General features: G+C 33.1%; 1 protein-coding gene and 2 long non-coding RNA genes across 5 annotated transcripts in view; 1 reads left to right on the top strand and 2 right to left on the bottom strand.

The window, feature by feature from the left end:
- Positions 1-20,173, bottom strand: part of LOC145725951 (TWiK family of potassium channels protein 7-like) — a 255,546-nt gene that overhangs the window by 226,111 nt on the left and 9,262 nt on the right. The gene's annotated exons all lie outside the window — the stretch shown is intronic.
- Positions 4,572-5,838, top strand: LOC145726341 (uncharacterized). The gene is made up of 2 exons (XR_014177565.1): positions 4,572-5,454; positions 5,511-5,838. It is a non-coding gene; the product is annotated as an uncharacterized LOC145726341 (long non-coding RNA).
- LOC145726639 (uncharacterized) lies at positions 7,053-8,117 on the bottom strand. Its single transcript, XR_014177636.1, has 2 exons — positions 7,693-8,117; positions 7,053-7,636 (listed from the first exon to the last, which is right to left on the bottom strand). It is a non-coding gene; the product is annotated as an uncharacterized LOC145726639 (long non-coding RNA).

Genomic DNA, 20,173 nt, shown 5'->3' with positions numbered 1-20,173 from the left:
CCTTACTCTAGTTTAAAGTTTCAAAGTGTGTTTGCAATATTGCCAAACTGAGAAATATTACTAAATCGTTGTGAATAGTATTTGCAATGTTGCCAAGCGGTCAAGTTTGCCTAATTTCGTTTGAAAAATGATTCAAATGTTACCAAACTGACACATTCTAATTATTTGGTTAGAAGTGCGTTTGCATTGCTGATAAACTGATAAATTCTACCAAGTTGTTGCCAAAATGAGAAATTGTTCTAATTTCGCCAAAATATGTTAACCTAACCTAACTGACAAATTCGATTAGTTTAGGTCGAATAGTGCAATGGGATAGTTTGCAATGTGACAATGTAAATTTTGAGTTTGAAATAGGAACTCAACTAATTTCCGAGTTTGAAGTCAGAATTTAACTAATTTTTTAGTTCAAAGTCTAGTTAGTTAATTTCCGGGTTCAAACACAGAATTTACTCAATTCTCCAAGTTTGAAATCAAATTTTATGTTTTGTTGCGAGTTTTAAATCGGAATTTAACTAAACTCTGAGTTTAAAGTCGGAATTTAGTTAATTTTCGGGTTTCAAATTGGAATTTAACTAAACTTTGAGTTTGAATATGGAATTTAGTTAGTTTCCAAGTCCAAAGTCGGAATTCAGTTAATTTCCGAGTCCAAAGTCGGAATTTTGTTATTTTTCGAGTTTTAAATCGGAATTTAACTAAACTTTGAGTTTGAAGTTAATTTAACTAAAGGATTTTAACTAAAGTCTGAGTTTAAGGTAGGAATTTATTAATTTCCGAGTCTATAGTCGGAATTTAGTTAATTTCCGTGTTTTAAATCGGAATTTAACTAAAATTTCAGTTTAAAGTAGGTATTTAGTTAATTTCCGAGTCCAAAGCCGGAATTTAGTTAATTTTCGAGTTTCAAGTGGGAATTTAACTAAACTTTGAATTTGAGGTTGAAATTTAGTTAATTTCAGAGTTTCAAATCGGAATTTAACTAAACTTTGAGTTTGAAGATGGAATTTAGTTAATTTCCAAGTCCAAAGTCGGAATTTAGTTAATTTTCGGGTTTCAAATTGGAATTCAACTAAACTTTGAGTTTCAAGTTGGAATTTAGTTAATTTCCGAGTCTAAAGTCGGAATTTAGTTAATTTTCGAGTTTCAAATTGGAATTTAACTAAATTTTGAGTTTGAAGTAGAAATTTAGTTAATTTCAGAGTTTCAAAACGGAGTTTAACTAAACTTTGAGTTTGAAGTAGGAATTTAGTTAATTTTCAAGTCCAAAGTCGGAATTTAGTTAATTTTCAAGTCTAAAGTCGGAATTTAGTTAATTTTCGAATTTCAAATTGGAATTTAACTAAACTTTGAGTTTGAAGTTGGAATTTAGTTAATTTCCGAGTTTAAAATCGGAATTTAACTAAAATTTTAGTATAAAGTAGGTATTTAGTTAATTTCCTAGTTTAAAGTCTGAATTTTACTAATTTCTGAGTTTGAAGTCAAAATTTAACTAATTTCCGAGTTCAAAGTCGGAATTAACTTAATTTTCGAAATTGAATAGGATTTTAACTGTTAAACTCTGAATTTGAAGTTGGAATTTAGTTAATTTCCAACTTTGAAGTCGGAATTTAGTTAATTTCTGAGTCCAAAGTCGGAGTTTGTTTCAAATCGGAATTTTTAATGAAAAAAATAACTTTTATCAAAAATCAATCTACGGATTTGACTATCTTTTTCATTAATTTAGTTCAGCTAAGGCATTTTGAATATTTAGATATAACAAGGCAGATCAGTTACACACAAAAAAAATAAAAAACATTTCTGATGGTTGTTGTATGTTGACAATTATGACGTATCAAAATAAAATGGGATGACTAAAACAAGTAAGTAAATGTTTGAAATGCGACGTTTCCTGTATTTTCGTTCGTTAATTAGATTGTGGATATTATTGGGATTTAGGGGCCGGAAATTAAAACCAGATTACAATTTCCCCTACATTTAGACTGAGTTTTCTTAATGGAACCACAACAGTGATTAACTTTTCGTCCATATCATCCTTCAAGAGCTTGTTAGTCATTGATTGAAAAATAAATTATTATTTCTGGTCCAGCTGCACTACAAATCTCTATTCTGCTAAGATATATTGAAACCAAAATGGCGACCGTAAACTACTGAATACAATAAGACGCTTTCTACTACCTTAACATACAATCCAGCATAGCTTCGATTTAATATGGAGCAAACTCCGTGTAGTCCCTTTGAGCCAAACTGAAATGGAACTTTCCATCTGTTCGCCGCCGTCTTAGTCACCTCAAAGGCAATAATTAATTAGCCATAGTTTCCTTCCAAGGACCCAGGATTTCCTCGAGGATAAAGGAGAGAGATTCCCGACGCCTCGAACATCCGGCCCTTAAGGATCCGGGTGGACAACAATACCCGCTTTTCATTAGGGGCTTTCCAGATGTTGCCGAGTATTAGTTATTTGATTAAGATCTATTAGCGTTTGCGCTAATTGAACGAACTTTAAATTGACTGGCTTCTTAATGGTCATTATCACTGATTGCTGATTAATCTATATCAATAATAGCCTAATTAATTTGGCAAACATACGAATGGATAATTTCATCTCACAAATCCGTAAATAAAAACCGTAAAGTTTTAGAAACAGGAAAAAAACATTTTAAACATTTTTTGAACAAATTTTCGATTTTTTTTAATTTTTTTTCGAAAATTGCTTTAAAACTCTAAAAATTTCGTACCTTCGCCATTTTTGGAGTTTGATAAACTGTAAAAAACACAACATGTTCGTCTTGAATTGCTTTTCCATCTTGTACTAACCGTAATACTGTTGAACATATACAGGGTGTACGAAAAACAAAAAGGAAATCAGTTAAATTTAAAACTAAAGCTCTGATAATTGTGACTGCGTTTACACGGTTCTAAGTTGATATAAACCAAGTCCACTGAGAAAAACATTTTGAACATATTTGGTATTCTGCAAACTTTCCGTAACTCTAACCGTTTCCCTGATATTCGACTTTTTATTATTTTTTTTTTTGTATATAATTTAAGAATTTTGAAAATTCCGTATCTCCGCCATTTTGTTTTAAACCATTCTTCAAGCCGTACTTCAAAATACCATTCAACGCTTGAAAATAGTCAAGTGACCTTCGTAACTGAATTTAGTAATTGAAAACCATCACGTGGCTTTTGCACAACTTTATGACTTTCAAATATGGTCACGTGACATTTTAACTTTCAAGTCAAATCAAGTGACTTTCAGAATATTATTCGACGCTTGAAACTAGTCACGTGACCTTCATTACTAAATTTTAAAAATAAAAACAATCACGTGACTTTTTTAAGCTCCCTTTTAATCCTAAAAATTGTAAAGTGACCTTAAAGATGCTATTTTGACATTGAAAATAGTCACGCGACCTACAAAAATGCCTTTTAATCGTTAAAATTGTCACATAGGACCTGCAGAGCAACTAATAGTTAGTGAAAATAGCCAATATTATAAAAAATCGTCTGGCATAAAGGACTATTGTACAAACTACATGAGCTTAAGACACCAAAATATCTACTTCACATTATTAAAAACCTACTTAACAACAGACAATGGGCCTGTCCCACAATTTTTTTTTATTTTATAACTACAAAGACGGATTGAAAATATTATACCCGTATTTTTTTGTTTTCAAAAATATTAAGTCTAAATAGAAAAAAAATGATGATAAAAACTACATTAATCTCATGTTTTAAACGCCCGCCGCCGGTGACGTACTACACTATCAACCAATCAGCGACAAGAAGTGAAACAGTTGGCGTGCAACAGCCAATAAAATCGCCCAGAATTACGTACGTCACATGCGAGCCAGAACAGATCTTTTAAATTTAATGGACAAATTCAAACTAATGTAGGAACATTTACGACCATAATTTTTTCTTCAAGAATATGAAAAATTAGTTTTTTGATCCTATTCTTTCGATTCCAGTCATTAAAACAAAAATTTATGATATGTGGGATAGGCCCATTAGAGGTACGCATAGACAATACCTTTTCATTCCCATTTTGTCCTGAACAAGGGCTTCCGCAAGGTTCACCACTTTCGCCTTTCTTATACAATATCTACTGCCATGACATATACAACCACCGATTTCAAAATAAAAAACACATAAACGATACAGCTTATATTTTACAGTACGCGGACGACACGGCACTCGTTACACATGATAAAACTACTAAAAAAGCAGTAGAAAGACTCCAGACAATGACGGATCGCACAATGACGTGGTTTTACAAATGGAGACTAACACCTAACGCTACTAAAAATCAACTCCTACTTTCCAACCATAAAATTACACCGGACTCACCAACTGTTTCAGCAGATGGTCAAAGAACTACCCCTAAAAATTACATTAAATATTTAGGAATGACTATAGACAACAAAATGAAATTCACTAAACATGTAAAAAATACAAGAACTGAACTCATTAAAAGAACAAAACTTTTTAGATCACTAACTTACAAAAATAAAGGTATCAGTACCAAAACTGCAACACAAATTTACAAATCCATCTGCAGACCACTACTAGACTATGGAAACATGCTAATGGCAAACTCAACTCCGAAAACTAAACAACACATACAAACAACGGAACAGATTGCTCTAAGACTAATAACCAAAATAAGACACCCAGAAAACCCACTCCACAACCCATCCAACCAACTTCTCTATGAACGTACAAACATGACCAAAATAACTGACAGACTCGTACAACTCCAAAACAAATGGAAAAACAATCCACACAACTGGACTATAATTACTCCACTGTGCTTAACAAGACCAACTAGACAATCCCGTTACCTCTTTCCCGCATCCACCCTGTTGGAGCACTTCCAATAGATTTTTTTTTTTTTTTTATCTATAATTTGTAAATATTGATTAGAAATAAGATTGTAAATAACTATATAACTAAAAATCTGTAAACATGGGCAGAAAGACCACGTGTGGTCGATAGCCTTTTTTTTTCGTATGGAAAAAATAAAGATTGTGTATATACCAGGTGTCCAAGAGCACCCTGGACATAGGAGATTAACATGGGAAAATGGTTTTGATTTTTTTGCGCCTGTACGGTTCATTTAATGGAAAAACGCTTTAGATAAAAGTTGTAGAGCACATTTTCGGCTATCAACTTGTAATTTTTTCAATACCGTAGATTTGACCATTAAGACGAAAAACGGATCTAAAATTCGGAAATTTTAAATCTCCCGCCAAGCGGTCGTTAAGGAAAGTTTATATCCGGTCGTGCTACCAACCTTTCAAAATCATAACAAATCGTTGTCAGTCATTCTGTAATCAAAACATTCAAAACAAGTTTATTTAGTAATAATTTTAAGTTACTACCCACATACTGCGAAGAAAATACAAATAAATCATGATAAAAAGACTTTATCAGGAGCCACAGTCCCAAAATCTGGTAAGTTGCGTTCATAACCTCATTCAATGTCTCTACTAAACTTATTTACTTTGTAGCAAAATTCTTTAAGAAAACACTGGTTTTGCTTGCAAATATTTAATGAGAATGACCGAATCACCTATCTCAAGCTTCTTCATAACACTACCAAACGATTTAAAGTGATAAAAACAATGGACTAGGAAGGCCTGCAGATGTTTGAAGATAAGTTGCTTTACTATACAGGGACCACAAAAGAGGGTAAATACTTCCCTCAAAAGTGGTGCAATTTAGTGACCTATGTGACTGATAGTTTTATTGTATCCTTCTGTTTTGTAGTGTTATCAACACACCACAGTGTTTAAGTGGTTTTACATTGTATGATGTTAATAAAAAGGCTTATTTTATAACTGATTGTCAATGTTTTTTCCCATTCCTACAGGGTAAGGTAAGTAGAGCTCGAATCAGATGAGAAAAGGCCACCGCATCATCAATGACGCAGTTTTTAAAACTATTTCTTTCTCCTTCTACAGTTGCCGTCGCATTAGATATAATCAGAAGCGTCCTATTAAAATATTCCCGAAAATATATTGTTAAGCGGTCAAAAAGCCACTTGGCAACGTAGTACGATTTTTACTTGGACACAATTAAAACAGATGCGGCAGCGGCCAGGGACATTTGGACCTTTTTATATGCTTTTACTAGCCGGCACTCTAAACGGTGTTGCCAAGTTTAAAAAAATGTAGTGGCGGACAGGGAGACTTAGGGGGTTAGGTTAGGTTCCGTTTTAGTCTGGTGTTTTGGTTGTATTGTTGATGGTCGCAGTTGAAGTTCACATAGTGTTATGAATAAAAAACGTTATTTTGTCAAAATGTCTTTCAAAAAGGTTGGAAAGAAAGGTGTTATCATATACAGCCAAGGCCGTGAAATCGTCAGTAACGTCTTACAATTTATGAAGAAAGAAGCAGAAGGAGTTTCCATTCCTTTGAAAAACTTGTTGTCTTTTATTTTCTTTATTAAAAACGACGAAAATGTTTCATTTTACTGATAAAATAATAGCACGCCACTGACTGGCTGCAACAACTTGGAAAGTAACGAGAGCAGCAATATTTAAAGCGAGACGTACAGAGATCGTGACATCATCGTTTGATGACGCCTGTGGCCTTTTCTTAGCTGATTCGAGCTCTACTGATATTTAATTAGCTCCATTAGTTAACTTGAACATCATTCACCTACAAGGATACTTGTAAAATGTCTACTAACCAAAAATAGTTTATTTGCAAGTAATGTGTAACTCGAGTTCACATTTTATTAGTAAAGGTATGTCCTGTGAAATGGTGTATTGAATTAGAAGCAAATTGTTTCTCTTTAGAGACTTTCAATCACTACATTTCACCTACCTTTGCTAATTTGGAACTCCACTATTAGGTTAGTAAGACAAAGTTGTTTTTAGCATAGCTTGTATGGTGACAGGTTCACCCACTCACACTCAATCTGTGGAACAATCACTGTTTATGTGGTAAGACCAGTTTTCTTTGCCACCTATTGTACCTAAGCTTTTCACTTGAAGAAAATGTATACTGTACCTTGAACTGTGAATAAATAAATAATTAATACAAACGTTCAGTGTACAAAGTTTTATTTGGAACAATTGAGTGTGTGGAAAAAAGAACACAATTATAATGTTAATACCTAAACCTAGAATAGAACAGCTCATGTAGATAGCTCAATTGAAAAGTTGGTTTTTCGACAATACCTACCCATATACAAAAAGTTTTGTCACCTGACTGATAATTTGACTGTGTAAGTCCATATTCTCTTCTTAGAAGGGGTTTCTCAGAGGTTTCATAGCCAGTTTCAGATTATTCACATTTCACAGTCCCATCAAATTTTGAGATTTAAGTCAGATATCAACACTGAATCATTTTAAGTTTTAGTTGCAACACTGGTGAAGACCCTCACTGATGATAGTCCATGAAGTTAAGCACATTGAAACTAAATCACATCACTTTTGAAGGAAGTATTTGGCCCCTTTGTTGTTGTCCCTGTACAGTAGGAAACTTATCTTCAAAGATCTGGCTTCATTGTCCACTGTTTTCATCACTTTAAATCGTTTGGTAGTGTTATGAACAGGCTTGAGATAGGTGATTCGGTCATCCTCATTAAATATTTGCAAGCAAAACCAGTGTTTTCTTTAAGAATTTTGCTACAAAGTAAATAAGTTTAGTAGAGACATTGAATGAGGTTATGAATGCAACTTACCAGATTTTTGGGCTGTGGCTACTGATAAAGTGTTTTTATCACGATTTGATTGTATTTTCTTCGCATTATGTGGGTAGTAACTCAAAATTATTACTAAATAAACTTGTTTTGAATGTTTTGATTACAGAATGACTGACAACGATTTGTTATGATTTTGAAAGGTTGGTAACACGACCGGATATAAACTTTCCTTAACGACCGATTGGCGGGAGATTTAAAATTTCCGAATTTTAGACCCGTTTTTCGTCTTAATGGTCAAATCTACGGTATTGAAAAAATTACAAGTTGATAGCCGAAAATGTGCTCTACAACTTTTATCTAAAACGTTTTTCCATCAAATGAACCGTACAGGCGCAAAAAAATCAAAACCGTTTTCCCATGTTAATCTCCTATGTCCAGGGTGCTCTTGGACACCTGGTATATATAAAAAATTGGTAAAAATCGTAAAAGTTCATGTGTTTAGATAAATGTATGATAGATTTTGATATTCTAGCCAAGTCCATTGGTATCAAGCACTTTTTGCGTTTGTCCAGGTCCGGTCAAAAAACAAAAATGTTTCGTATTATAATTTTGAAAAAACCTCGAAAAAAAAACGCTAAAAATTGGCCTAAATTAAGTAAGTTATGGGTTAGCTAACAAAATCAAAACCCTGGTTTGGTTTGGTTTTTTTTTGTGGTCTTCTGACCAGCCTAGAACCTTGACAAGACAGGAAATTTTTTACTCAGGAGAAAATTTAGGCAAAAACTCTTTTTCGAGAGCTCCCAATGGCCGCTTCCGACTATTTGGAACTTAAGGAACACGGGACAACCATAAGTTCTTTCTCGATGGGACCAAATACGAAATTTTAATATGTATTCTTATTGGTTAAGTTACTTTGCCGCACTAGTGCAAAAAAAACTAATCTAAAATAAAATTGATGAAAAGTGTGCTTTCTAGAAAGCGAGTAAAAAGTTTTGACAACTAATTAACTTAGAAGAAATATAGTTTTATTAGCTCAGTCTAAAATTATAATTTTTCAGCGACTTAGTCGCTTTTATATACTCCTCAGTATAATATTCGCGTTTACTTTTATTAGAAAAGTTGAGGTATAATGAAAGAGAATTTCAAAAATTCAAAACGTCTTATTAATTCACTTAGACCGGGACTCGTTTTATCTCTATTATTGCTCGGGCTGAAAACGTGTCTTATCAGTGTGTTTCTGTTTCATTACGTTCACGGGAATTTCTCAGTCAAAAGCAATTTCGTATTTAGCTAAAAAAATAAATTATTTTTGGCAATCGGCCGAGGAAATTAATTTACTCGACTATTCTCAACATTCAGCAGTCTGAAGAAAATCTCTAGGGCACTGTCGAAAGGTCACAATTCTAAAGGGACACTCGGTCCTGCTTTTCTTGCCTTACAGCTTCGAACAATTAGCGGCTAATTGAATTTTGAACAGGCACCGATTTTATCGACATTTGCTCTTATTCTCTATTTTGATCAAATGCAGATTAAAATTGAATCCCTTTTATTGTCGGCCATAAAATTTTGACGGCGCATCTTAATGTAGATAGGGGGAACCGGAATTGAGTTTTTCGGGTTGTTTGTTCGCCTTTTTTCATCTAAACCATTATTTTGGAGCTTTTGAGCTTGATTGTATTTTGTTTGCTTTTTTGTTTAATATTGAGAATTTGCTTTTCGTTTGTTAGAAAGGCGATAGTTGAGTTCACAAAAACAATGATCTATTCCTCGTGCATTCAATTTTTTGTTTTGGTTTTGACTAAAAAACGAAGATTTGTGGTCTATTACCAAATTTCCGTAACTCTAACCGTTTCCGACCTATTAGGCTTTCATTTCTGTTTTTTTTTGGAAATAGCATCAAATGTTTGAAAATTGCGTACCTCTGTCTTTTTGACTTTTTGAACTGCTTTTTACCTCGTGTTAATCGCAACATATACAGAGTGCCTAAAAACAAAAACAGTAAAATTTTAAACTAACGCTCTGCCAGTTGCCATCGCTATTACCCGGCTCTAAGTGGGCGTAAACTTAGTCTATTGTGTGCAGAAGTTCATTTTGGATATTTTTGGTACCCCGCAATTTTTTTGTTCCTCTAACCTCTAACCGCTTCCGAGATATTCGACATTTTTGGAAAACTGCATAGAAATTTTGAAAAATTTTGTATCTCTGCCATTTTTGGTGTTTCAGCAAATTAAAAAAACTCTGAATGTTTGTCTTGAACTGCTCTTTCACCTGGTGTTAACCGCAACTTGGTTGAGTATATACACGGTGTCCCAGAAAAAAAAGAAAAACAGTTAAATTTGAAACTAACCCTCTGCCAGTTGAGCGCGTTTACCCGGTTCTAAGAGAGCTTAAACGAAGTCCACTGGGTGCAGAAAGTCATTCTGAACATTTTCGGTATCTTGCAAAACTTCCATAACTCTAACGGTTTCCGAGATATACGAATTTTTTTTATTATTTTTTTTTAATTGCATTAAAATTTTGAAAATGTCGTATCTCTACCATTTTTGCGCCTTCAGCGACTATAAAAAGTTCAAATGTTTGGTTTTACCTGTCCTTTCACTTCGTGCTAACCGTAACATGATTGAACATTTACAGGGTATTAAAAAAAAAGAAAAACTGTTCAATTTAAAACTAACGCTCTGTTAGTTCTGACCGCTTTTATTTGGTTCTTAGTGGGGTGTAAACCTAGTCCACTTAGTGCAGACAGTCATTCTGAACATTATTGGGCTTTTGCAAAACTTCTGTAACTCTAACCGTTTCCTAGACACTCAACTTTTTGATTAAAATTTTTTGGAAATTGTATAAATTTAAAAAATTTTGTATTGCAGACATTTTTGGGGTTTCAACGCTGGACACACAAAAGCTCAAAATGTGCGTCTTGAACTGCTCTTTCACTCCGTGCTACCACAACACGGTTCAACATATACAGGGTGTCCAAAAAATAAATGGAAAAACAGTTAAATTTGAAACAAAGACAGTTGCGACCGCGATTACTCGGCTCTAAGTAGGGCGTAAACCTACTCCATTATTGGGTTCAGAGAGTCATTCTGAACCTTTTTGGTATGCTGCAAATTTTCTATTTCTCTAACCGCTTCCGAGATATTCGAAGTTTTTTCTCAAAAAAATTTTCTCTCGAAAATTTTGTATCTCATATCAGCGACTGTAAAAGGCTCAAAACGGGCATCTTAAACTGCTCTTTCGCCTCGTGCTAACTACAACACAATTGAGCATATACAGGGTGTTGAAACTAAAATGTCATAGCATATTAATAAAGTTAAGTTTTATTTCCATATATCCAGAAACTGGTAGTTTAAAAGTTTTCTTATGATTTTAATATATAAATATAACGATTGTTTCTTTTTATTTCAGTCAGAAAAATATACTTATCTTCACTCACATTGTCCCAATTATAGACGAAATATAGACATTTCTTAATTTCAAGTCTGATGTGATTTTTGACGTCCAAAGAATATGTTCCCACAAAATCCAAAGTTCCAAAATCCAAAACAAAACAAATTTTTGGAAAATTATTCTGATGACATATATTTGTTACATAAAGTAGTACTGGTGATGGTCTATTTGGTGGATTAAGATAAGATGATAGTTAAAATGACCATTGGCCATTGTGGAGATAAAGGGATGATTATATTTGTAAAAGTGTCGGAAACTAAAACGTTAATTTCAAAGAGGCAAACATAGATGCTCTAAATATAAGTAAGTATGCAGTATTAAGGCCTAAAGGAATAAAAAGAGAAGCAATTTGAAAATAAGTAGAAGAAGATCAATAAGAAAATATTGCTTCAAAAAGGGCTTCGGAGCATTCTGTTGAAAATTGTAATTTTTATTTCGGAACAAAAGTTTGTGGTCTAAGTGGATATACTTTAACGTGAGAAGATGAAAAGACATAAATAAGGAAGAGCGTAGAATGTTCTCAAGTTGTTACGGACACTATTACTACTAATTATTTTCTAAGGTATTATGCCTATAATAATAATTATTCTCTACTTCTTTTTCTTTTATGCTTTGGTATTTAACTGACAAACGAACATTTTTGTATGTAGAGTTTGAGAAGTATTACAGAAGAAACCCAGAAAAACTGGACTGAAAACTATTAGATTCATAGAGAAATTTTAATTTAAGCACAATCAGATTAATTAGCAAATGGTACTGGGCAATCTGTCGCAGAGATTTCCCAAACAATAGAACAACAAATGACGTTCTTGCAGTATTTGCATAGATCCAGAAAGGCTCAATTATCCAGAAATGCTCTAACTAGCCGCGCCAGTGCGGTCGGCGACTACTCTTTGCCGGTCTCCATTACGGAAACAATTCTATCTATGTAAATTACGTCTCTGTTTAGTAGGGACTTGTTCGTTAATTACTGTGGACACTAGAACTTGAGCCTCCGTATTGTTCGCACTATTAATTTCGGCCCAAACAGAATCGATTTACGTACCAGCCAAATTATAGTTTAGTATCGATAGTAGGATTTAGATGAGATTAAAAGTTTCCTAGCTTTCGTCCTTAATTCGATTGATGCATTGGCTCATGGGCTCTATCTAGGTTGGATTAAGTCAATCAAGCTATTCTTGGAAATCTGAAACTTCTTCCACAAAATTCGGATAATAAAACCTCTCTCTGGGGCTATAAAGCTCCGCAAATACATTTTGTAACATTCCAGCAATGCTTCTCCCCATTATCCATGTTCAATCTGTCCTCTCAGCTACGTAATAGACTCTTGGCTTGGCTTGTCTCTATTATGGCCTCTATAACGAAGACTCGATTACGCTTCAAGGGTATGTAAGTGCTCGATTATTACGTGTAAATTGGTTAGCCAGCTTCCGTATTCCCACTATGACGCCAAATAGTTTTTTTTCTGTCAATATCTTATACAGTGCGACTTAAAACTACTGCATTCTACTAGTAATTAATATCATTTTTAATAAAACTTATTTTGTTTACTACGACTCAATTAAAAATGGAAACTATTAGAAATTTATTTTTGCAGAAAATGCCAATTTAGGAGAAATCAAGAGAATGATGCAGAAAAGGCTAATAAATGCACATCTAAAGCAACAATTCAGGCAATGGAATTTGAACAAGAAATTATAAAATCCAAGTTGTTTCTGTGAAGAATCACACTGTAATTAATCTTCTAAATGTGAAGTAGTAGTCCATTTTTTCTCAAAGTGGAGGTGTAAGTGTAAAAGTGATGGGAAAGAACACACAGCCTTCTCCACAAAAAATTTATTCAAGCCCCCCAAAAATGTTAGAGGCCGCTCGACATATGTTTCGGGCACATAAGTACCCATCTTCAGGAGCTAAAAGTTAGAAAGTCTACAATGTATTACCCCTAAATGGTAGAATTAAACATACCCCATATGACAAGGTGAAACGCCGGCTGTCTTTCTTCAAAGGGGAGACAGCAAGACCCAAGTTTAAAAAATTAGTATGCCGTAAGGCCAAACATTTCTGTTGTGCTTAAAAAATCTGTAATTAACACTAGAATGTTATATAAAATAGAGAAAAATACTAAAATGTTTTACCTTATTATGGAGAAAAAAACTAAAACTAAAAAAACTTTTTTGTAAATTCTAGAACGTTTATCGCCCATTTTGTTCTGTTAGCTTCGTGCAACCGGACATTTGTTAAAATTAAAATTTTAAGATGATTGAACTTTTAATCCTAAATTCTAAGGGTCGCCCCGACCTAAACACATACTGTGAATTATTTAGTTTTACTTTAGTTTTAGTTTTTTTCTCCATAATAAGGTAAAACATTTTGGTATTTTTCTCTACTTTATATAACATTCTAGTGTTAATTACAGATTTTTTAAGCACAACAGAAATGTTGGGCCTTACGGCATACTAATTTTTTAAACTTGGGTCTTGCTGTCTCCCCTTTGAAGAAAGACAGCCGGCGTTTCACCTTGTCATATGGGGTATGTTTAATTCTACCATTTAGGGGTAATACATTGTAGACTTTCTAACTTTTAGCTCCTGAAGATGGGTACTTATGTGCCCGAAACATATGTCGAGCGGCCCCTCTAACATTTTTGGGGGGCTTGAATAAATTTTTTGTGGAGAAGGCTGTGTGTTCTTTCCCATCACTTTTAATCTTCTAAAGTTTTTCAGTTATGACATTAACGAACACTCTTATACTTTTCTTATATCACGTGACAGCTGTCATAACTGTCGAAACCCGTTCACCAGTGACCTGAAAATGTTATTAATTTGAGGAATTACACGGGAAGTTGTCTTTAAATCACCACGGAGTGAAATTTGACAGCTGTGATGATAAGGAACACTTTAATACTTTGCTTGTGTCACGTGACAGTTGTCATTACCGTCAAAACCCACTCACCAGTGACTTGAAAGTATAAAATGCCAAATTAGATGTGTTTCTTTGATGAGTTGCACTGTCAGTTAGGTTTACAGCTTCATGGAGATAAATTTGACAGTTCTGACGTTAAGGAACACTTTTCTCACATCACGTGACAGCTGTCATAACTGTCGAAACCCGTTCACCAGTTACCCGAAAATATAAAATTAGTAATAGTTGCTAATTTCAGGAAAAAATCTGTATATTCCAGTTGTATGTTAGCACTGAATATGTTCTGACAGTTGGCAGTTGTCAGGTGACAAACATATTAATGTGTCACAGCCTCACAAATATCAAATTTGGGGTTCTATTCAAGTGTAAATACAAGGTACAACTTGAAAAGCAGGAGTTTTGTATTGGATAGTTTCATGTCACTACTGCTGAATGAGTTAATAGATTTAAGTGTCCCCTGACTATAAGCCACGCGGCAGAATGTCATAACTGTCAATTTTAACGTATTAAAATGTCATTTAACATCAAAACCGTCAAATTTATCTCCTCGGAGTTACGACTAACAATTCGCGACGTGATTTCTCAATAAGACGCGACTTTATTTGACATTTTACAGTTTCATGCCACTCTTTAATGGTTTGACAGGTGTCAAGTGACTAGAAGCTTGTCATTAAACGGCATAGCAAGTACAGTTCTTCAAAGTGGCCTACGTTTTTCCAACCATACGAATTAGAAACTTCTTGAGCTATTCGACGTTGCCATATAATGATTCACGAGTTTTGGCTTTGGCAATATAAGTTCTTCCACGTTGAAAAAGTGTTTTAAAGATTGAAAAACTAAAACTTTTCACTTTATGTTTGGAATCTACATGAAATATTAAGTAATATTAGGCCAGTACTTTCACTTCACGAAACATTTTATTCCAAAGATGATTTCTAGAGAAAACTGAAATCAGGCAATACTGTTAGCCAATTCCGTCGTTTCTATAGAAATTCTTTTAGGAATAAATTTATTCGTAGGTTAAACTACCGGCTCCTAATTGTTTGTAATATTAATTGGGGTGTAAGGGGTAGCGTTAACATTATTACATCAATGCTACCCAAATGCCAACCTCACCTGCTCGAGTGGTGACTCCGGTCACCCGGTGCACCCTGCTAGAAAACGAACGAGGCAATGGCGACCGATTATTGGCGGTATAACCATACGTAATAGAGATACAGGACTAAATCCCTGTATAAAGTGGAGGAAGGCAACGGAATACCATCTTCACTACTCATCTCAAGTAAACATAAAACACATGAAATTCTATAATGAATGCATTTAAGCCAAAATTGTCCGGAATTATAAATCGTTCCCCAATCGGATACCGTCAACAATATTAGTTATGCGGACGACACAGATAGCATGGAGAATTTGCGGGATATGCTTACAGTTATTAATTATTTGATAATAATAGATTAAAAAAAATATTTGGTGTGTGCCGACTATTCTCTATTGAGCATATAAGGAACAGAAAAAAACCAAAAATTCCATAAATGGTGACAGGTTGTTCGACTTTTTCCTTTTCTCGGTTCCGCAGTATAACTGCCTGCAAGTAATTTGCAGTAATTAATTTAAATTTTTTTGCGACTGCTCCATTTATCGCGAGAGCCACTTTGCATGACCAATTACCATTCCATTAATATTTCCATGTTGTCGGCGTATTAATAAGACGTCAAAAGTAAAAAAGACCCAAAGTTTCCGGGACATCACATTCAGAATGACAACGAGGTAATAATTGATTTATTTTTTTTAATGCTACACCGACCTGCCGGAAGCTGTTTTCAAGAACACTCGAACCTTTTTTTCAGTAAAAGAGGTAATTAAAAAGGACCGGAGGGATTTTTGTCACCCTGTTTTACAGAAACGTGTCTATCAATGATTTTCCTTTTTCAGTCAAACGACAAACGTAAATTGTTTCTATTTTTTTTTCAGAAGAGAATTCCAGAAGAGGAATTCTTGAAATTATGATTTTGTTCAAAACATTTTTTTCTAAAAATTCTTAAATTTGTTTACGTACTTTAGTAACTCAAGTCTAGCAATTTTTAATTACTTTTTTGAAAACAACTATAGCACAAAGTACAATGAATAAGTTTGGAAAACTGTACAGAAACCATGTCAGAAAATATATTCATGGTCAAAAAGCTCTCAATGAAAGATTCAAATGTAATGTATTTTTATCTATCCACGAATATCCTCATGTTTTGCTCTAAAAAAAGAGGCCTACTATTCCATCCTTTTTAAAGAGGAATCAAAAAGGATCAGAAGTTAATGTTTGATGAATGTAGATAATTGATCAATTATTCTTTTTAATTTTCTGCAAAATCAACTAGCTACATTTATATTTTATTATTTAAGTTACCACTTGAATAACTACTTTCTGAAAAAAGTATTTAAGGTAAGTTATTTATTCAGTTAACCAACAAACAAAGTTATGTATAACTTATAGTGCAAATTGTATCTATTAAATTAATAGTAATTTAGTAGGTTTTATTAGTGTGACTACTCGAAACATGAAAATATTGATGTTTGAGTCCATTTACTCTCCTTGTAGTTTTAATGTAATGTTGGAAATGAGAGAAAAATAATTTGCAAAGAAAAAGAAAACATTGAAATAATCTATGTTACCAATGTTACTTAAATAGGTATTTTTCTGTATTCAAGTAGGTACTCCAATAACTTTAGTCACTGCTTATTTGAAAAAGTAACTAGAATAACTACTAACTACCCAAATTGCAGCTAAGTATCAGCTTAACTACTTAGTAACTAACTACTGCCCAGCTCTACAGACGCTAATACAAATTTGTGAAATAAAAATATGAAATATTTAAAATTAATTTCACTATTATTAAAAATATTGTTATTTGGATTATTATTTGCTCATTTAACTTTTTATGAATGGCATATCATGCAATGTGATATGTTGTCTTATACAGAATGCATAATGTCACTATCCAAATTGTTTTTTAACACAACAATTATTATTCCTCTTTACAGGTTTATTAACAGAATATCGTCAAAAATCTCTAGTAGTTGTATATTATAGAGTGTGTCCAAGATGGGGAGGATGCTACCCCATGGCACAGTAATACCTAACAAAATTGGTAGATTTTGACAGTTTAGCAACATTACAAACACAGTTGAAACCGAATTGAGAGAATTTGTCATATTGGCAACATTGGGAACACATTTTGAGTTCAATTGGTAAAACTTGTCAATTGCAAAAAAATTTTGAACAAATTTGGTATAATTCGTCAGTTACAAATGTTGAACTAAAAAGGTAGCTTTTGTCGGTTGTTCAACCTTGTGAACACATTTTAAGCTAAATTGGTAAAATGTGCCAGTTTAGAAACATTAACAAATACATCTTGAGCCAAACTGGTGAAACGTGTCAACGTTTCGTATCTCAGAAACCATCATGCTCTTGTTTTCTACATGGACACAAAAAAAGTACATGTATTAAATAGGTCTTTTTATACTGAATTCAATATTGTGATTTGTGATGATTTTTGTGTCAAAAAGTTAACTTCTATTAATTGATGGCATTTTTGTAGCATATAATGACAAAAAATGGATTTGTCAATTCCATCATTCGTCAAAAACTAATTCTAACTACACATATGAGCACCGGAATTTATTAGTTTTGATGAAATCAGAATTTACATCATCAAAAGACAAAAATAAAGAAAAACGAACATTGAAAATATCAAATTAATATTTCAAAAATTAAAGTAAATATGTATTTTTCGAAAACGCCACATATTAAACAACTTTTTCCTAATTTAGCCGACTTAGTTTTGCCAAACTAAAATGGCAAACTAACATTCTGATGTAAAACCGAGTATAGAGTATGAATGATTTTTATTTTTGAAGGTTAGGTTAATTATGTAAACTTATTTCATGCTAAGTTCAAAAGAAAATAATGTTTAAAATGAGGTTATTTAAATGGAAAAAAAAGAATCAAAATGACAATGACGTAGATAATTTGACCGATTTTTTATCCTTTTATTTTTAATTATTATTATTTAGAAGAAATTTTAAAATCCTATCAAGACGAATATAACGTTTTTTAGATCATCAGAATACTTGCCGGTGTATTAATGGATCACCGTGTATATTGCAACTATTTAATTTTTTTTAAATAAAGTTTTTAAAAGACATATTTTGAACAGACTGGTTATTCCAGAATAGCGCGAAATCGTAAATTGTTCAGTAAACTGATCAACACAATATTGTATCTGCCTTATAGAAAACTAAAATTCAAGGAACAAACTAAAGAAATGTTGTACTAAAACAAAAAAAATGCCGGAAAGTCACAACAACCTTCTTTATTGTTCGTATTTTCTAAAAGCGAGCTGTGTCTACTTCCAGCCCCTGAAGGTTGTATAGCAGTTGCTTTTACTTTAATAAACTTTGTTAGTTTTGTTACGAATTCCACAACCGAGACATAAAATCCCTGATGCGTGTTTCTAATTCTTTTATTCCAAATTGCCAATTTAAAAAACTGAAAAACTCTAAACTAGAGGTTTAATTGGATTACAGTCTCCAAATAGAGACATTTACAATTACCAGATGCCTCTGAAACATTGTTTTAGTCATTTATGCAGTTGTCAGAAACTTAGATAAGCCGTTAACAATTCTCAGAAGGTTCTGAAAGGTTTTTCCGCCATTCAGAATTTGCCAGAAGCCTCTAAGAGTCATTTTGGGATTGTCTGAAGCCTAGAGAAATCATTTACAATTTCCAGATAATTCTAAAATGTTTATTTTGGTCTTTCAGAATTGTCAGAAGCCTCTAAGAATCATTTTGCAACTGTCAGAAGCTTAGAGAAGTCATATACAGTTGTCAGAAGACTTTAAAATGTTTATTGATTATTTCGAATTGCCAGAAGACTCGAAAATATTTTTCTAGTCTTTCAGAATTGTCAAAAGGCTCTAAGAATCATGTTGGAACTGTCAGAAGCCTCTAAGAATCATTTTGCAACTGTCAGAAGCTTAGAGAAGTCATATACAGTTGTCAGAAGACTTTAAAATGTTTATTGATTATTTCGAATTGCCAGAAGACTCGAAAATATTTTTCTAGTCTTTCAGAATTGTCAAAAGGCTCTAATAATCATGTTGGAACTGTCAGAAGCTTAGAGAAGTCATATACAGTTGCCAGAAGACTCAAAAATGTTTTTTCGGTGTTTCAAAATTGTCAGAAGTCTTTAAAATATTTTTCTAGTCTTTCAGAGTTGTCAAAAGGCTCTAAGAATTATATTGGAACTGTCAGAAGCTTAGAGAAGTCATATACAGTTGCCAGGAGACTCTAAAATATTTTTCTGGTCTTTCAGAATTGTCAAAGAATCATGTTGAAACTGTCAAAAGCTTAGAGAAGTCATATACAGTTGCTAGAAGACTATAAAATGTTTTTTTGGTGTTTCAAAATTGTCAGAAGACTCTAAAATATTTTTCTGGTCTTTTAGAATTGTCAAAAGTCTCTAAGAATCATCTTGTAACTGTCGAAAGGTTAGACAAGTCATATACAATTTCCAGAAGACTCTAAAATGTTTTTTTGGTGTTTCAGAATTGTCAGAAGTCTCTAAAATATTTTTCTGGTCTTTTAGAATTGTCAAAGGTCTCTAAGAATCATATTGGAACTGTCAGAAGCTTTGAGAAGTCATATACAGTTGCCAGGAGACTCTAAAATCTTTTTCTGGTCTTTCAGAATTGTCAAAAAACAGTCAAAGAATCATGTTGAAACTGTCAAAAGCTTTGAGAAGTCTTATACAGTTGCCAGAAGACTCTAAAATGTTTTTTTGGTGTTTCAGAATTGTCAGAAGTCTCTAAAATATTTTTCTGGTCTTTTAGAATTGTCAAAGGTCTCTAAGAATCATATTGGAACTGTCAGAAGCTTTGAGAAGTCATATACAGTTGCCAGGAGACTCTAAAATATTTTTATGGTCTTTCAGAATTGTCAAGGAACAGTCAAAGAATCATGTTGAAACTGTCAAAAGCTTTGAGAAGTCTTATACAGTTGCCAGAAGACTCTAAAATGTTTTTTTGCTGTTTCAGAATTGTCAGAAGTCTCTAAAATATTTTTCTGGTCTTTTAGAATTGTCAAAGGTCTCTA

This window comes from Ips typographus, linkage group LG3, assembly GCF_016097725.1.
Source record: "Ips typographus isolate SLU linkage group LG3, UJ_Ityp_2.0, whole genome shotgun sequence".
Lineage (NCBI taxonomy): Eukaryota > Metazoa > Arthropoda > Insecta > Coleoptera > Curculionidae > Ips > Ips typographus.
The sequence above is the reverse complement of the archived record's forward strand: the minus strand, read 5'-3'. Positions and strand labels throughout refer to the sequence as shown.